The sequence below is a fragment of the Vigna unguiculata genome, chromosome 4 (assembly GCF_004118075.2).
Source record: "Vigna unguiculata cultivar IT97K-499-35 chromosome 4, ASM411807v1, whole genome shotgun sequence".
NCBI classification, from domain to species: domain Eukaryota; kingdom Viridiplantae; phylum Streptophyta; class Magnoliopsida; order Fabales; family Fabaceae; genus Vigna; species Vigna unguiculata.
In genome coordinates, this window is record NC_040282.1 from 4,537,399 (window position 1) to 4,543,398 (window position 6,000).

A 6,000-nucleotide genomic window follows, 5' to 3' on the forward strand; every position below is an offset into this window, starting at 1 on the left:
TGATAAATAATAATTTTATATGTAATTCAGTTTACAATAGAAGAAAAATCAAATTTAATATATTTCATTCCATTTCAAATTCAATGAAATAAGTTACAAATACTAAGATAAAAGTCAATTCATCAATTTTCTTTAAATGAAAAATTGATATTCAACCCTAATTGCATTTTCTATATATTTGAGTTTTTTATTTACTTTGCAGTGGAACTAATTCATATAAGCCATTAGCGGGAACTCTCCGCCTGATGAGATTTTTAAGAATTTAAATGGAAAATAGAAACTAAAGTAAATATATATATATATATATATATATATATATATAATCTTGACATTTTAGTTCTTCATTTTCTAAATATATTTTAGAAAATAGGAAGAGACAGGTCAATTTATTATTTTAAGATTTGAAAATGTAACACCCCTCTTAATCAAGAGGGCCGTGTCAGGTCTGCAATCAAGAGACTCTTGTTGAGAGGATGTTAAAGGTCAGGTTTGGGGTTCGATATCCACTGACAACAACCTGCCTTGCGAAATGGGGGGACACTTGGGGCGAGGGGTTGGGGTGTATTGGGCTGCAGACCTGACACGGCCCTCTTGATTAAGAGGGGTGTTACAAAAAAGTCAGCACAACTGGTAGCATCTTCTGGTTCGCCAGGGTGTTAAAAGGTCAGGTTGGGAGTTCAATACCCACTGGCCACAACCTGCCTTGCGAAGTGGGGGGACACTTGGGGCGAGGGGTTGGGGTGTATTGGGCTGCAGACCTGACACGACCCTCTTGATTAAGAGGGGTGTTACAGAAAAGATAAAAATTGAATTATACTACTACAAGTTGTGTTTTCAATAATGATTTTCAACGTGATTACATGGTAATAATGGTAATAAAGATAGAAAGATGTGTGTTAAAGTTGTGATATTTTATTTTTTATATCAGTCGTTTAATAATTAAAGTAGAAATTAAATTTTTAGTTGAATTTTTAACTAATATTAAAGTTGTTAGATGATAAGAATAAATCTAAGATTGTAGTTGAACAAAAAGTTTTGTTTTTAATGCAAAGAGTCATTCAATTAGGAGGTTAAAGAGATCACACGGAGTTTGATAATCTTAGATTCTAGATGTTAAGAATGGATTTAGGATTACAATAAAGAGAACTTTCAGAAATACTAAAGCAGTGAACATAACTTATAGCGAGTCAATACTAGTGCAATAGAATAAGATTAGCCAAGTTCAATCTCAACATCCTTATCAACATCAATTACTTTAATCATTAAGTAAAGTCTGTTTTCAAATTTGTCTACCAATATCTTTGTTTCATTACAAACTTGAATAGATCATAAGTCATTCTTTTATCTAACCAAATCCTTGTGTATACGACTTTATTGTGCTATAAATGAACTAGTGCATTTGCTGGAAAGATTAAGTCCCTATTGGACCATAAAAATTAGCATAAATGGGACAGGCAAGAAATAACGATGGTTATATCGAGAACCATCGTTAAAAATATCTCGAGATGGAGAAACAATGACAGTTATATAGAGAACCATCATTGAATGTGCAATACTTTCATAAAAAAAAGTGTTTTTTTCCTCAACTTTAATTTGATTGTTTCCTCTTCCCCATGTACTTTCATTTTTCTTCCCCCTACTTTTTCGCAATCACTACTATCACCAGTTATGAACCTCCACGAGCTTTCGCCAATCAAGAATCGTTTCACGTGAACCTCCGCCAGTCGTGAGGCATTGTTGGTCTCATTTCATGTTGCAAGTCTTTATTGCACCGCGCTATAAAACACACGTCGCAAGGTTCCTCCACGAAGCTTGTTGGGAAAACCCCCCAATAATCACTTTATTGATAGAGAAATAAAATAAACACAAGGAAACGTATAAACAACTCTCTCATGCTCTTTGACCCCAAGTACACTCACATCCTCCAGAGCAAGAATTTAGCTACACCTCACAATACTTTATTACAAGAGAATAATAAAAACCAAAAACTAGCTCAAAGTGTGTTTGACTTGGGCCAAGGAACATCATGGACTTAGAGTTCATTATATAGTCACTAACACCCATCCCCTAGGTTATCCTAGGCGATGTGGGACTTTTCAAGACATGTTATTTTCATCAGCTCAACATTCCCCATCCTGATTAAAATAAACACATCTTTATTGCCCTGTACCAACCATCAAACTCCACCATGAAGAGTATCACTTGGAATCAAATGGTCTTGAGAATTTCCACTTGGAATCAAATGATCCCAAGATTTCCACTTGGAATCAAACCATCCCAAAATTTTTTGCTTGGAATCAAACTATCCCAAGAATTTTCACTCATAATCAGACCATCTCAATAATTTCCACTTGGAATTAAACCATTCAAAGAATTTTCACTTGGAATCAAACCATCCCAAGAATTTCCACTTGGAATTAAACCATCCCAATACACTACTAGAATTTAATGTTTTAGCGACCGAAATTAGCGACCGAATTAGCCACTGAATGATTTTTGTTGCAATCTGCGACCACTATAGCGACAAAATATTATTGTACTTACATAAATTTAATCAGCGACTGAAATAGCGACCTTCACATATAGTTGCTACAATTTAGTTGCTAAATCGGTGGCTATATTTCTACAAATGAATGTAGACTTTTTAGCAACCACATTAGCGACCGAATAAATTTTTCATTAGCGACCGATACCATGGTGGTCGCTAAATACGTTTTAGCAACTGAAAAGTCATTGGTCGCTACTTAAAATATTTTTAATGCATGAATCAGTGACCGAAAGTATGGTGGTCGCTAAATTTGTATAATTTTATAATTAGCGACCAAAAACGTGGTGGTCGCTAAATATTTATTACATAATAATTATCGATTAAAAACTTGGTGGTCGCTGAATATAATGTTTTTAACGTAGCAATTTGTGACCGATATGCAGTGGTCGCTAAATGGCGAACACATCATTTAGCGACCGAATTGTGTTGGTCGCTAAATTCAATATTTTTAAAATTGCATTAGATGAGTGTGTTTAGAGTTTGGGATTTAATGGTTACGGTTTTAAGACTTAGGGTTAGGGTTTATGGTTAAATGTTATATTAAGATCCAAAAATTTAATGGTTGCTAAATGTTTATTGTTTTTAGTTGAAAAATAAAATTTAATATTTAATTGGGTCACTAAACATTGACATGTAAAATAATATTAGTTACGAGCTAGTTCGTCATTGATTTTTTTTTTCATACAATAGGTATTGACAATTTCAAATTTAATATACTACAGGAATGTATTAAATTAACTGCCATGTTAAAGCGTCAATTAGTGTTTGAATTCTTTTAAGTGTGGGTCCACCATAGTTGGTTACACCGTAGTTGATCTTTGTATTTCTTTTTCTGGAATATCTTGAACTCCTTTGTAAATAATATGTATATGGCTAATAATGGGCTTTACTTTCATCTTTATATATATATATATATATATATATATATATATATATATATATATATATATATATATATATATATATATATATATATATATATATATATATATATATATATATATATATATATATATATATATAACGCATGTTAAGACATGCAAATTGATGTTAGTGACACGACAGCCACAATTTTTGCGTGTTATGGTTTAACTCATGAGTTCCTTCATGTATGCAATTTAAATAGACCCTAGCCTTGGCCCAAACCATTAATCTTTCACAAATCACAGAAAGAAACATTTGAAAGAAAAATAGCATGTCTCTTGCATCTCCCTCTCTTCTTCTTTCGACTATTAATAAAACAATATTATTTACAAATTTTAAAAAGAATAATTATTATTTTAAAAGATTTATGGCTACTGTAATTTGAGTTAGACCATTCCAAATCCATTTAATTTCAAACAAAAATACTAGATTTAAAATAATTTAATTCTATCGAGCTCATATTTCTAACTTGTTTTTACAAACTATGCAGAGAGACTCAATCTGAATATCTAATAGTTTAATATATTTATGACGTGTTTGGATGAGACAATTTAAGAAAATTATTTATTTATTTATTTAAAGAATTTAAAGTTTTTTTAAAGAAAAATGACAAGTTTGGATAAAGAAATTAAAAAGAAAATTGAAATTGAAGAATTTTAAGGACGTATTTTAAATAACAAAAATAGTAGAATATGAAATTCCCTCAAAAATTAAGGAATTCTCTCAATTCGAAGGTTGAGCCGAGTCAGAATAGGTCGAAGGTCAAGCCAAGTCAGTTCGGACTAGAGGTCGACACGAGTCGATCCGAGCCCTAAGTCGAGTCAAGTCGATCCGAGCCTTAGGTCGAGCCGAGTAGATCTAGACTGAAAGTTTAAATCCCTCATCCAAACACAAGATTAATCTTGACACCAGGTATGAAACATGACCTAATCTTTTTGTTTCTTGAAATGTTTCGTCAATGTTTTTCTTAGATATTGATTTAAGCATCATCTTCCTTTTTTTGGTGCTTAACTTCGAAATCCAAAACATATTTAGCCATAATTTTTTTTTCATCTTATTTAATTTCTAAGTCTTAGTTTTAGTAACGTTTTATTTTAGTAGTTAAAATTGGTTGAATGATTTTGAACATTTGTTTTTATTAACAATGATAAATATTAAAATAAATAATTAAGGTAATATATTTAATATTAAATAATAACATTCTATTTATTATTTATTTTTAGTTTTAATTAGTAATTAAAAAATATTAAATAATCAATTTAAACATGTGTATTTATTGATTAATTTTCAAATTATATTTTTTGTACAAATATTTATTATTAATTTATTCCAATAATTAAATTTTGGTAGAATAAAATTGGAATTTTTTTTTAAAGAATACTTAAATTTGTAGTCATTATTACTTAGAGATAAAAATAACTAATTTTAAAATTAAAGTACCTTTTGTCTGAAATTTCAGTTTCCCTCTTCCATGCCACACGCATCTTTCACTTCCATTTCCCTAAATTTTGTTTTCTCCTGGTACATTCTCTTTCACCAAACCTTTATCCTCCAAACCCTTCTCTTTTAAGTTTTATTCTTCGTTGCCAATCTTCTTTCACCAAGCATTCATCTTTGCAATCCAAGAGGAGTTATAAAAAGTTTGAGGAGTTGAAAGCTTGGATATCCAACTGCAGAAAAGGAGCTCTTTCAACCATTGCAAGCTCAAAGTGCCCTAAAAACAACTTAGTCCTTCAATAATTTGGGTAACTTCTCAAAATCCTTGGAATTTATTGATAAAGTTGTTCTTGTTTTCTCTCTAGACTACACTAAGTTAACTTTTTCCTTCTCTTTTAGTTTTATAAATATACTTTTTATTTTTGTGTTTGAATAGTTATAATATACTGTTAAATTGAATGAATAAGGTATTTGGTTTGTTCTCAACATTTCTTTAACTTGGTGTAAATGGCTCTACCGCAAATGTAGTTTGGGCGTAATAATTATTGATTTTTATTTTTTTATGAGAATTAATTTTGTTGTTATTTATGCATAAAGCACTTGTTGTTGAAACAACCAAAATTAAAGCTAACTTTATTTTTCTCTTTAATGCAAGATGTTGAAGCTTTTGTAGAGATAGCAGAGCAGAATGTGTTTTTGTAAATTGGAACAAATATTCCCACCATGCTTCTTTGATTTCATGGAACATCTTCCAATTCATCTACCTTATGAGGCAAAAATTGGTGGTCCAGTTCAATACCGTTGGATGCATCCATTTGAGAGGTATAAAATTACTAATCACCTTTACACTATTTATTGTATACTTCTTGAATAGTTTAAAAGATCCATGTTTATATTCTTTTTTAGGTTCTTACACTCCTTAAAAAAAAAAAGTTAAAAATAAAGCTAGGGTGGAGGGCTCTATTTGTGAAGCTTACTTGGTGGAGGAAACATCTACCTTTGCCTCATTTCATTATCTTGATCATGTTGAAACAAGAAGGACTAGGATTCCTCGTAATGTTGATGTAGGTGACAGGTCTTCATCTACTCCT